Here is a 13,465-nt window from a genome sequence, read left to right on the forward strand (position 1 = left end):
CTGGGCGACAAACTGCGAAATATGCCAAATAACATAATAATTAAGTTACGAGTGATTCTCCAAAAACCTGACACTTTCCAAACACATTTTTTTTTTAAAAAAAAATACAAATGCTGAAAAAAATAATGCGTACTCTTTGTTAGGAACTTATTAAGAGAAAAATACAGGGAACTCACTTTAACTATGTTTTACTATTTACGTTTATGTTCATGACTAAGGGTCTCAATGAACAAGGGTAAAAATGAAAGCAAACTCTGAATGCTTTTTTCTTCTTTGAAGCAGCTTCTTCCAAAGAACTGAAAGTGTTGCTTGAGTAAGGAATTACCAAATTACAAAACTTTGGTAGGGAGCCTGTAACAACAGTGCGTGATTTAGGTTCCCATAACCAGAAACTATATTGGGAAGAGTTGGGAATGTGCAAAGAAGAGCCATACTTCTTTGTAAACGGCAGGAAAGTATATGCTATTTCGGATCCACCTCATTTACTGAAATATATCCAAAATAATTTACAAAAGTACCCAGCAACCTTCGGTAACCAGCACACTGCAGGCTAAAAACACATAGAAGCAGTATTGTTTGATAAAACAACGAAGGAATATTACGGAGTGAGAATGCTAGTCAAAGTGGCTGCAAAACACATTTATCTCCCCCCACCCCTTCCCAATCTCAAAACTAAGTGTCAAACTTTCTGCACAGGTGTGAGTAAGAGGATTGGTGGCATGATTCGCAAACTGATCTCAAGTGGGAAACTGCCAGCATCTGCAAAAAAATACTGTAGACATTTGCCGGCTAATGAATACCTATTTGAATGTGTCAACAGCAGAACTTTATTCCATAAAAACCCCCTTCTATCTGCAGTAAAGTAGAATTCAATCCACATCAATTAATAGGATAAAGATATCAAGTTCTTCGAAAGTTTGAGGTTCAGAGACTAGCCACCGGAAAGGTTCCCTTTAGAGGTTAAAGGGTGGATCGTGACCCAACATGCCTTTAAACACATGGTGGATAACAAATGGAGGTGGAGCTAATAGAAAGATTTTTTTTTTCGTTATGATGAACAGATTCAAAATCAGGACTGCTTGGAGAATTACCTTACACAGGTGAGTCACAATAACTTTAGAAAGAAGGATTTGAAGAAATGCAAGAGTTCTTTTAACTTTTGCATAAACTTTTACACCAATGCATGTTTTTATTTTTGCATTGTTGTGAAGCATATTCTGGAACGTAATATTAATATCCTCGTTATAATTTATGAATATATGTAATGACAAATTTGTCAAAGGAGGAAGTTTTACTTTTCACATATGAGCAATTTTCGATGTGGTTTTTACTGTATATTAATTTTATTTAAATTATTTTTCCTGTACTGCGTTAGCCAAGTGTGCAATTAATGTCATTTAATGACACAAAAAGTGAATTTTTCTGCATAATTTTAAGGTATAATGAGTTAATTCAGTAATAAGTTTGTTGTACTTCATGTCAGTTCATCTGTAATTATAAAAAGCATTTTTAATTGAACAAAAAATTCAGTTTTCTCGCTTAATAATGAACTCTTTACTTGGCGAGAACTGAAATCGCAAATCCTGTAACTCCCATATTCTCCATCATGGATTATTATCGGTATAATTCTCTGATTGAAGTATCGTTCGATCCTGAATAATCCACCGTTCTTATCCACCAACCATTAATAGTTGAAACGGAGGATTTTCTAGCCGTAGTTGTAAGAGTTTCTTTTATTGGTCGCTTTGCCTCACGTGACACTGTTTACAATCCGACGATCGGACCTCGCGGGAATTCAGTTCTTCAACGAATTCGTGAGCACTTTGCTTGTGAGCATTGTGAACTTTTTCATCATGTCTGCACTGACGGAGACCAAATATAATTTCTCGGCCAATGAAATGGAAATATTAATATCCACCATGGATGATTTTAAACATATTATAGAAAACAAAGCTACAAACGCTGTGGCGAACCATCAAAAAGAAGACGCGTGGGCCAGAGGGGCCAACGAATATAATGCAGTAGGATCTGTTCCCCAAAGATCCATTAAACAACTAAAAAACAAGTACAAGAACATGAAACAGTATGCTAAAAAGCGGAAAGCTTATGAAAAGTTAGAACTCTTTAAGACAGGGGGAAGTCCCAAAAAAGGCATGCTCGCCAGGATAGAAGAAAAGATCGCCAGCTTGAACGTCATCACCAAATCAAAGCCCAATAGTTCGATTCGGATCACTACTATGAGAACCTACACAGACAGCTTGCGGTAAATTTTTTCCTTGTTTAATATTTTGTTCCATCCTAAAACACGAAAGAAAAATTCATGATTCGAGGAATCGTGTCATGTCACATTTTGCCATTTGCTAAGATATTGGGTTTGATTCTCTGGTAAATTAACCTAAACATAATTTTGATATACTAATGAGAAATTAAAAAGTTTGAAACTCTGCAGAAAGAATTCATAAAACTAATTTATGGGGACTGGATGCCACAGCATTTTTTTTTAACTTCTCATTAGATATACTGTAATGCCTGTCTCTACTGATGCAGTGTTGTGTCCTGTTTGAGAGTTTCAATTAAGGACTGTCCTCAAACCAGGCCCATATCTGCGTACCCGCAGTGTGGGGCGCCCACGTCCTTTAGGGGGCCAAAGGTCCAAGAAATTGAAAAAAGAATTATTAACGTCGCAAATATACGCTGCTGGCCCCTGCGGTGGGGCCCTACAGATTTAATTACGGGGAGGAGCAAATTTATAGATCCCGGTGTACCTCAAACAAAGTAATATTGAAATTAATTTCCAACCAAGTACGAGAACACTTTCAGTTGAAATAAAGTTCTGAAGTATACTTCAAAATTCTTGTAGAGAATGATTATAAAGATCAACTCCATGTATTAAGAATTAGATGTACCATGTACTTAATTTTGAAGCAGTCATATTTAAGATTAGGTATCGAAAATGAGCATTATAGGAGTTTCAAATTCAGATACAAGGAAGGGGCGATCGCCCTTCCTTTGAAGGTTTTCACCAACAATTTTTTGAGATTGAAGCTTAGAAAATGATATTTTAAATAATTTTCGTTGATATTAGAGAGGGGGGGGGGATGTAGAAGGATGTCGTAAAATATCCTGCTAAGCACATTTTCTGCCAGTTAAATATTTAAATTTAGAGATGGAATGAAGCTTCGGTCTATAAATATTATTTAAAGTTTAATAATCGCACATAGTGGTGCAGGAACATTTTTAATTGCAGGATCCTTTATTTATAACATGTCAGTTATCAAATAAGTATCGAGAAAGAAACTAATTATCAATTTATGCAGAATTTTGGATAAACATGAAAAATATACGACTTTTTATTTTGAAGTGGCATAAAACAGAAATACAAATATGTAATAAAAATGCGTAATTTTTATCATATTCAGCATTCCGCAAAGTATGGTATTTAGTACATCCTTAGTTATTATTATGTAAAATATTTTCTTGTAATTAATGCACAACTGAAGCAGAGAATATAACATTGTAGAAATTTGTTTCATTTCAATGAGTATTGAACCAGAAACCACTGAGAAATTAATACATTCTAATTAATTTAAATCTGATTGGAAAGCTTTCAACAAGTCGTTGTTTGTCCTTATGTAATTCTGTTGCAGGTCTTGACAGCAACTAGTAGGCTTTTGTTGTCTCGATCAAGGACAAACGACGCGACGTGTCGCACAACAATTGCTCAAAATACATCACTTAAGACTTGTTTCTAGCAACCAGTTTTTATGCATAAGAATTATCCACTGAAAAAGAATATTAATTATAGGCAAAAAATTTTAATTGATATAAAGTTTTACAATACTTGATCTTGATGGGCATTATAAAACAAACTATTGAGGGCTCTGCAAAGTGTGGCTGAAAGAGTTAAATAAATCTAGTAACTTATAACTTGCTTTTTAGCTTAGTTAAAGACGAATTATTCATCGTGATTTCGTTTTTTTTTATATATATATATATATATATTTCTTTAAAACTACATTGACATCGCAAATGTTTTAGCCTTCGGTTTTACTCCTAAGAAGATTTTTTCCTTCTTTCTTTTTTTCCCCCACAAACTCTGGGAGCCTTAAGTCAAAAAATAAAAACCTCCTCTAGTTTTTTCAGAAGCCACGTTGCACTAAATTTTCCTTTTAATTCTGAAAAAAAAAAAAATCTAGCACCGAAGACTTTTTCTGGTTAGTAAGATTTTTAAAATGTTGCCCAACATCTCTTGCAATAGCTATGCAAATGAAACATGTAATTCTGGTAAACACTAATTTTTACCAGATTGGGTTCCCATTAAATGAAAGCGAGTATCTCAAAAATGTGGTCAGCATTTAGGCAGTATTTGGACACAATAACATCAATTCTGGTTAGAGAACAGCATTTCCGACTTTCCAAACCGTTTCAGCCACTTTAAAAACAGCGCCATCAGATAAACGAAACGTGCGCGAACAGAGTAGCCCATGCGTCATGTAACACAAGAAAGTGTCGGCGGTACAACCCTCTTCGTTTATTCTACCATCACTTCTCCCCGACACAGAGAGCCCCGGTACAGAAAGATGCCATAAAGTTTGGATGAAATGATAAACAAGCTGCGAAATACATATGGTTGCTCCGTCAACATACTTCACAATGACAATGTCCTTCAAGGATTATTCTTACGGGATCACGACAGGGCTGAAGCATATGATGCTTTTCCGGAAGTCTTATTCCTTGATGGGACATATAAACTTCTGGACATCCTACTGTGTTTTTGATAGAAGATGGAAAGGGTAAGGTGTTAGACTGTGCTCAAATTTGGAGGTGAAACCGCGTCTTAATTCAATAGTAGGAGATCGATATATTTCTATTACGTTCATATTTCTCTTTTACAAGTAGAGTGTAAAAAATTTCGTCCCATGCAGCAAAAATTGCTACTTTTTTTCTCCTACTTTATTCTAAATCGTTATTTCCCCATTGCTAACTATTAATATTGGCTTCATTTTACGTTGATAATAAATAGCATCATCCAAATAATGCATCGACAATCTTGCTGCAGTTTCCAAAGAAAAAGTCAATTCTAATTTAAACACATATCAACGAGAAAAGAGATATACTACTTTAGGTTTTTATATTTTCATTTATATTTGTTTATTTATTTATTCATTTTGCCACCCACCCCACTTTAGCCCTTTGTACATGTGCTAACTCTGGATTGCGGCACATATTCATTGTAACAGATTGAATTTTTCTCTCGTTTTTTTCTTTTTTAATGAATATAGCAATCTTTTCTTGAATAACTCTTTCCCAGTATTTTTGGCTGCCTAGTTACAAGATAGATTGGGAGAGACAAACAATAAGGGGGAAAAAAACTAAGTAACACTACAGTTACATGGCTTACTGTGAAAGACCAAACCTGTAAATGTCCACATTTGCATAGAAAAGACATCGTTGAAAAAACGAATTTTTCCTGTAAACCACCGGTAAATGTTGACAATCTCCAATTTCCGTCTTTTGTAGTAACTCATGCTTGTTTAGATGTTTTAAAAACTCCTATTCATGATATAGTAAAATTGTAGGGATTGGTTTTGTTGCGAGAGAAGGTGGACCTACCATAAAGTGGTTGTAGTATTTCAAGATAGAAATGCAAATTGGAAAAAGACAAGAGCCATTATGAAGGGTGGTGGAAAGGTAGGTACTCTGCGAAAATTTCAGTGATGCCAAATTCCTCACATGCAAGTTCCAGGTCTTGAAAGCATTTAAAAGAGAAGCACGTCTGCAAAATGTACTTTTTTTCCTTCTTGCTGCTCAAGAGTTAGGTGTTATCAGTAACTGAAAGCCTTGATGCATCTGTAAATTATAACTATAAAAATTAAAAAAAAAAACTGATTAAATAAATTTGTAAAATTAAAAATCAGAAGGTAGGTAAAATAAGTGTTTTAAGAGAGGGAGAAGTTTTTCTTGTTCGAAAGACCTCGGCTAGGACCTCACATATTTTTCTTTTTGACTTCAAGAAATTTCGTTCAATTTCGAATGGTTGAAAAAATATATATATTAGCAACTACAGGGAAATTTATATCACGAACTTCAAGACTGATTTCCTTCAACAAACTTTGCTGGAAAAAGCTCTTGATGGAGATATTTATAATTTAAAATTTTTGACATTTTTATGAAGTTGAAGCCCTGCAAATAAAATACTAGATATTCTGCAATAATTCTAAAGGGAGGACGGTTCCCCCAACCACTCTCCCCCAGGCTTGCGCCACTGAGATGTATCAAAAACTGCTTGACTCACGATCACCTTTATATAGCCACGATAATGTAAAGCAATTTTTTGAGTTATTTAAGTGAGCAGAAATTTCGAATTCAAAAACGATACCCCGACATACGAAATTCAAACAACTCCTATTCAACAATCGAATGATGAGGTAACTTTCAACTGTATGGATAAAATGGAGATAATTGTGCTACCAACATGATTGCTCATACGCAGACAATATCAAATTCTTAACTCGCCCGTTCAGTCAGGGCCGTCGTGAGCCAAGGTGGGCCCCCTATCCCATAAATATTATGCAAAATAATACTCCGATTCTGATCCAAGCTCCTATTTTCCCCAAGTTTTAAGATTCTTTTTTTCATATGTTATAATATAGTAAAAGAAGAAGTAATTAAGTAATTACTATTACATTGTATTTTTATTTTCAGGTAACAACTGAGAAGATAAAAATCACTGCTAAAGAAGTACAAACGACCAAAGATTATTTCACCAAAATGGTCTACTCCTCTTCAGAAGCCGAATACAACTCAGTATATGAGAAATGTCAAAAAAAGAAGAAGTTTAACCAATTTTAAACTATCTAACAAAAGCTGGCATCCCATATATAAACTAATTATTTTTCAAACAAGGTATTATTTTATTTATTTCTCATTTGCGTGTTTTATGTTCATGTTTTTAATGTAAGAATAGACTCACATAACGTGTTTAAGTGGCACCTTTCTGAATGCCACTGTAACAAAAATGCTTATTACACCTCTATGTTGATTCCGGTCCTGCAGCTGCATTACAGCCTTGATATTTTTTCCCACGGTGTAATTTTCAAGAAGGCATAATGCCCTAACTCATGGCGTATATAAATAGGAAATATGAATTTATATGCTCCAATAAGCTTCAGGAAGTTTCCGAGGGAACTTTTCCTATTTGTCTAGGGAAAGGTTGTTGGAAGTGAATACCTGCTCCTGCATTGTATTCAATTCAATGAAGTTACCCTGCAGGCATGTGCTAGGAGTAAAAAAAGTACTGGAGATGCCTATTTGATCAGCGAAAGATGAATAAAGTGTATATGTAGACTCGACAGAGATTTTGTAAAGAAGCCAACTGTCCTCGAAGAAAAGGAAGTGGTTGCAGCTAAAACAAATGCAACCCCAAAACTAGAATCGAAGCATGAAAAAATTCGAATGGCATTTGTGTTATCAACAGAAATCACAGAATCATGCCTCCAGGCGTACCCCGCACTAAATTTTTTGCGGCGAAAATATTCTCAAATTACTGAATGAAACTTCTACACCTATGAAAAGAAACATTTTACCATCATAAAAAAAAAGATTCAAATAATGACTGCAGCAGTGAAATAAGGTATTAGTTTCCAATGATCAGTCTTTATCAGATTAAAAACTCTTCGGGAGGTCGAACTGACCTCTCGGCGGGACCCCTTCTTATGCCCTCTAAAGTGAGCGTTGGCTGTGCCCATGATTGAAAAACTGCCATAATTCGTTCTAATTTTTGGAATTATCAATCAAAATTTGTACGATAGGAGGTCGCGGTAACATCCCATAGGGGTTCTCCTACTTCCCCCACATAATGTGAGCCATGGCTATGACCATGAATGTAATACCGCTGTTTTCCGATAAAAAAAAGAAAAACAAAATTTAGCTCCCCTTTTTGGGGGTGATGCCAATATGCTACAGGAAGTTTCTGAAGGGGAACTTTTCCTATTTGTCTAGAGCAAAGTTTTTTTCATATGAACACCTGCTCATTCTTTACATTCAAATCAATAAAGTAACCCTGCAGCCATGTGCTAGGAGTAAAAAAGTACTGGAGATACCTCAATTCGATCGAGATTTGATCAGCGAAAGCTTGATAAAGTGTCACTCGACAGAGTTTTGTAAAGAAGCCGTCCTTGAAGAAAAAGAAGTGGTTGCAACAGAAGCAAATGCAACCCCGAAACTAGAATCGAGGCATTGAGAATTTTGAATGGCATCTGTGTTAACAACAGAAATCGCAGAACCTTGCCTCCAGGGGTACCCGTACTTAACTTTTTGGGGAAGAAAAATTTTTGAATTACTGAATAGAACCCACATCTATGAAAACAAATATTTTACTATCTTGAAAAAAAAGATTGCAGCATTATAATACTCCTGTTTCCCCCAAAAAGTTTATCAGATAAAATTCTTTTGGGCGGTTAAAGTGACCTCCCGGAGAGACCCTTTCTTACGCCCTCTTAAGTGAGCGTTAGCTATACCCATTATTAAAATACTGCCATAATTTGTTCAAATTTTCTAATCATCAGTCAAAATTCATACGATAAGAGCTTTTTGGGAGGCCACGGTAATTAACCTCCCATAGAGGTTCGCCTAATTCCCCTTTCCTCCGCATAATGTGAGCAATGGCTATGACCATGACTGTAGTACCGCCGTTATGTGATACAAAATAAAAATAGTTCATCTTTATGGGGGTGATCTACCTTAGGAACACTATCTTTGGCAAACCTCCTACCTTGTTTCAGCTTAAACCCAAATGTGTGTGAGAATCTTGTAGTTAACTTTATTGACATTAATGTATTTAATACAATAACTTTTTCACAGTGTGTTCCGTGTAGTTCTGCAGACATTGCCTGTTTTATTAATGCCAAAATTCTCTTTTCAGAAAACACACCATTTCTGATTTCGTTTTAAAAATCACCATTTTTCAGATTTATATGACATTGCATTATATTTTTCTGTAAAATTGTATCCTTTGTAGTATTTAGCATATATGAAAATAATCTGCTTCTTTTAACAGAAATAAGCAATGAAGCTGCATAAGTTGTGTTGGAAACAATATCATTAAAATTTAAGATCAATCAATATATATATATTTTTTTCAAAGACTTAATTAGTAAAAAGATTGTTTAATTTAACTTTTAGCTTTGAATGACTGCAGCAGAATCTCATTGCCAAAGAGGTTCAAGATGAAAGGGAGCTCAAAGGATATTTTTTACTTTATTAAAACTTTCAGACGCAGAATTCATTTTTGCTCAATCAAATTTTAAATGATACTTTCATGCCTTTTTTGTATACTCCTACGAAAATGGGCGATAGAGTTTTATAGAAGTCTACAATAAAGTTTCTATACAATTCCATAGAAGCTGTTTGAAGCTGAAATTTTCATCGATTATTCTAAAGAAATTCTAAACGATTCAATTGTCTCAAAAAGGAAGTAATGATTATTTTTCGGTATCTCGAACTTCGGCTATGTCGAATATTTTCCACGGCTTGTTAACGTATTTAATTTTTTAACGCAAGAGCCTTAATAGGCTATACTGCGTCACACAAGTCGATCAATAGAAAAATGCCAAAAAAAAGGGGGGGGGGATTTCATTGAGAATAACAAGCCAAAAGGGACAACAGAAAAATAATTTTGAGCAACTTTAAAACCTTTACGACAGAACAAAGACCAGACCGAAACTAGGACAAGGACGCACACTAAATTACAGAAAGAAATCCAATCTCCTGAAGAAAGGGGAACAATTTTGGATGAAGTAAGTCTTCTAGCACTTAATTTTCAAAGATATATTTTTCTTGGTCCCTCTTACTTCGAGATATCGAAAGTCGACTGTATATAAAATATTTTGAGTAGATAAATTTGCGAACTGAAAAATTAAAGCATTCGTGTTTTGTTTCTTTTATCTAGGAAGAAAAAAAAAAGAATTAGACAAAACTTGCCGACAGCTAGTACTAGATTTCCAAAAATGGCATACCTATTGGGAATGAAAAAAAAAACAGAACCCAACAGACGATTTGTCGAAGAGTCTGTAGATGTTTCTGTTAGTAAGAGCAAAGAGCTCTAAAGCTAAATAGTGAAATGAGTAACAAAAAGGTAAGAAGAACTGAAAATCTTTTAACTGCCTCGGAAAGAAAACTAGAAATTGAAAGAGGTAACTGTGGTTGTGGTTACAAACAAAAGTATACTAATGCAAAAGGAACAATTTCCGAGTTAGAAAAAAAAAATAGCCGAGTTAAATGAAAGAATTAACTTTTATTAGTCATTAGAAAAAGTATACGACATTCAAACGCAAGCAAAAAGTAGATTATAGTATTCAAAAAAAGTCATGCGAGTTAAATAATAAATGTAGCAGCAATATCAACCCTTTGATAGAATCGAATAATGAAGACCCCAGTCTGTTCCAGTTTTAGCTGAATCAGTTTCAGCTGACCAGGAACTTATTGAGGGCAGTAACGTTTTTATTGACAAGAAAGTTTTATTTAAGATTTGTGTGAATGCTGCAGGGGACGCTAAAATGTTGGCAAGAACCTTACTTGTGACTATTCGACCCTAAAACTGAACTGGCTGACCACAGTCTTACTGGTAAAAAATGAAATCGACTAAGTGCGCTTGTAAGCAATTTGAGATTTTTGAGATTATGTCCTAAAGCATACTAATGCAAATTTAAGTGTGGTGAAAGCTAGCTTGGCGAATAAAATTTAAGAAATTACAAAATACGCTGAGAAAAATAAAGTAATGTAATTCTTGCATGTTGTTTTTCAGTCAAATTTTGTTCCTCTTTTTTAAATGTAAACTAATATTACACATTCTTAAAATTCTCAAATGATAGAATAATTGCATATTCCTTTTAAATATCAATTTTAAGTTGAACTAGTTTAAGTATAATTATGCCTGTAAGTTACACAGAATAGAAGTCTTTAAAAAACGTATTAAGAAAATCTGATTTGAATTTTAAAAGTCTTTTTGATTTTTATCAAAAGTGTAAAGGGTGCAAATTTTTTTTTTTTTTTTTTTGCACCCAGAGTAAAGTGACACTATATATATTATATATATATATATATATTTAATCCTCAGCATATTTAATTTCGTCTTCGTAAAGATTTTATTTTGGTCATTTTTTTAATTTCTTCATTTTTACCTTTTCAAGGATGGAAAATCTACTCCAATTGCTGCAAATTGTTTCAATTTTGTAATATGCTGAGCGTGCTCTACCTGCTCCAGAAGTAATTTAATGTTCTGTTTTCACAAGTTCACCAAATTAGCTCTCAAAATGCTAAAAAAGAACTACATTTTGCCAATTTTGTAACAGCCTGCAGCCAGATATGGAAAAGTTACAAGTTATCTGGATATAAAGTTCTCTAATCAACTTTTTGGTCAGCAATATCATTAAATCATGAATTAATACCATTCATAGTTTTACAGTTATGAAGCTTTTATGAATTAAAACTAAACAATTTCAAAAAATTTATATATTTCATTGAAAATATTTGATATATGTTTAGTTTGTAATTTCACTTTTTAAATTTTTGTTTTTATTTGTAAATTCATATTTATCTAAAATATCTTTTTGTTTAAGGAAAAACAAACTTAACTGCACACAATTAAGAAAAGATGTCTAATAAGAAAAAATACAGCCTTTCAAAATGTTATTTGGACCTGTTCAAAAACCACATTGTTAATAGAAATGCTCGTCATGCTCTCAAATTGCTCCTAAATCTGATTTTTGATTTTACACCACTACCTTTCAGTAGAGCAGCTATTTCCCTGAAAATGTTTTCTAGGAAGAGGTACCTTTAGGATCAAAATATAGACATTCCTCGGCGGACTATGTTCAGGAAAAAGCAAAAGTTGGGCAATGGTAGTGCCAGTATGGATGAGAGATTTCACAATGAAACGTCATGTGCAAAAGGGGATATGTCCGAGTCTCATTTTATAGACAAATCTTGTACAGAGGAAAAGGTGGGGGGGGGGGGATGATAAAACAGAATCTTGTTTTAAAAATAAACCTACTGAAAACGACTTAAATGAAAATGGCGATAATTATAGTTTTGTAAATGGTTTAGAGGATTTTTCATATGAAAATGCTAATTTAACTTTGAAACAAACTCTTTTGCTTATAATGGCGTTTTATAGAAAATTCCATCTAACAATTAAGGCTTTAGAAATTTCACTGCAGCTGTTGTGTCTGCATACGCAAAAATCTTTCCCTCAACAACACTTTGAAACTTTTAAGGATTTAGCAAAAGCATGTCTCGTGCCCTAAATGTAATGTTTTATCCGCTGAGCCATTTCATTTTTCTGGAAACTAAAGATAAAAATATTGTTTGTGAAAATTGTTCAACAGTGAATAGTTACAACTCGTGTGTTTCTACTGATAAACTACTTTTGATATTTCCAGACAAATTCACACATTTTTTTAAGATTCCAACATACAAAACAATTTGATAGAAGCCCCATAAATCCTCTTAAGTAAATTAATCTCCCAAATTTCATCGTACCCCATTCGGAATTTCACCAAGATTTCTCAATCATCCTGACAGCATTGGCTAATGACAGCCAGTCACCTTCGGGGGAATTTCGACCAACTACTGCATTGCCCCCCTCCCCGCCTTGAACGTTGAACTTGAGATTCCATAATATGTTCTCATCACAATTTTCATGTGATTCTCAATAAAAAAGTTGTCTTCTTAAGGTTCGGACTCCAACTTCCCCAGTTCTGAGGATTTCATAAGAAAATTTAGCAGGTTGCCTCTAGCATGATGAATCGAAAATGTGCTTGATTTTCAAACAAGTTGTGGTCAAAAAGAAAGAGAAGGGATCAAATGTCTACAGAATACTGGAATTCTGATATCATGTACACTGTTTCAAAGGTAGTAGAGAATACAGTTTCCTCCCAGCAGCCTATTATGAAGACTTAAAAAAAAAAAAGATTGCGATTTGGCCAGAATAAGGCGACGCCAGTAATGTGTTCCTTTGTATCACATTCTTCTCATATAATGTGGATTGGTGTATTGTTCTTCAGTGATCCGATTCATAAAGCAATCCTCTTTTCACTGTTCAAAGAAAGAATGCAGCGTTACAAATGTGAATACATTAAACACGGGCAAAGAAAATGCCTTTTCCCTACATGTACTCATCCTCAGAAACCCTTGAAAGGACCCCATAAACCAGATAGTGTTTCAAGAAGACTCAGTCACAACATCGTACGTATAGGTGTTTAATAAACTAAAATGTGTGGACTAACTCGAGTGAGGATCTTGTTTTTTTCTGCCCAAAATCTGGGATCCGATTCCCCGTTCGAAGGACATTGCTCCCCTTTCGGTATCTCACCTTCGGCCTGACGGCTAAATGACCAAAATCGATCAAAGGTTGAAATTGTCCAAGGAGACAGGCTAACTTACTTAACACTGGAGTATAAGGGGT

The 13,465-nt window shown here is 34.3% G+C and overlaps 1 long non-coding RNA gene across 2 annotated transcripts in view; it reads right to left on the reverse strand.

Annotated features, from left to right (window-relative positions):
- Positions 1 to 3,332: 3,332 nt before the first annotated feature.
- Positions 3,333 to 13,465, reverse strand: part of LOC129229347 (uncharacterized) — a 39,489-nt gene continuing 29,356 nt past the window's right edge. For both annotated transcript variants that reach the window (XR_008581088.1, XR_008581089.1), the window contains one exon: positions 3,333 to 3,782. This is a non-coding gene — a long non-coding RNA (uncharacterized LOC129229347). The remainder of the gene's footprint in view (positions 3,783 to 13,465) is intronic.

Source organism: Uloborus diversus, chromosome 9 (genome assembly GCF_026930045.1).
Source record: "Uloborus diversus isolate 005 chromosome 9, Udiv.v.3.1, whole genome shotgun sequence".
Classification (NCBI taxonomy): Eukaryota; Metazoa; Arthropoda; class Arachnida; order Araneae; family Uloboridae; genus Uloborus; species Uloborus diversus.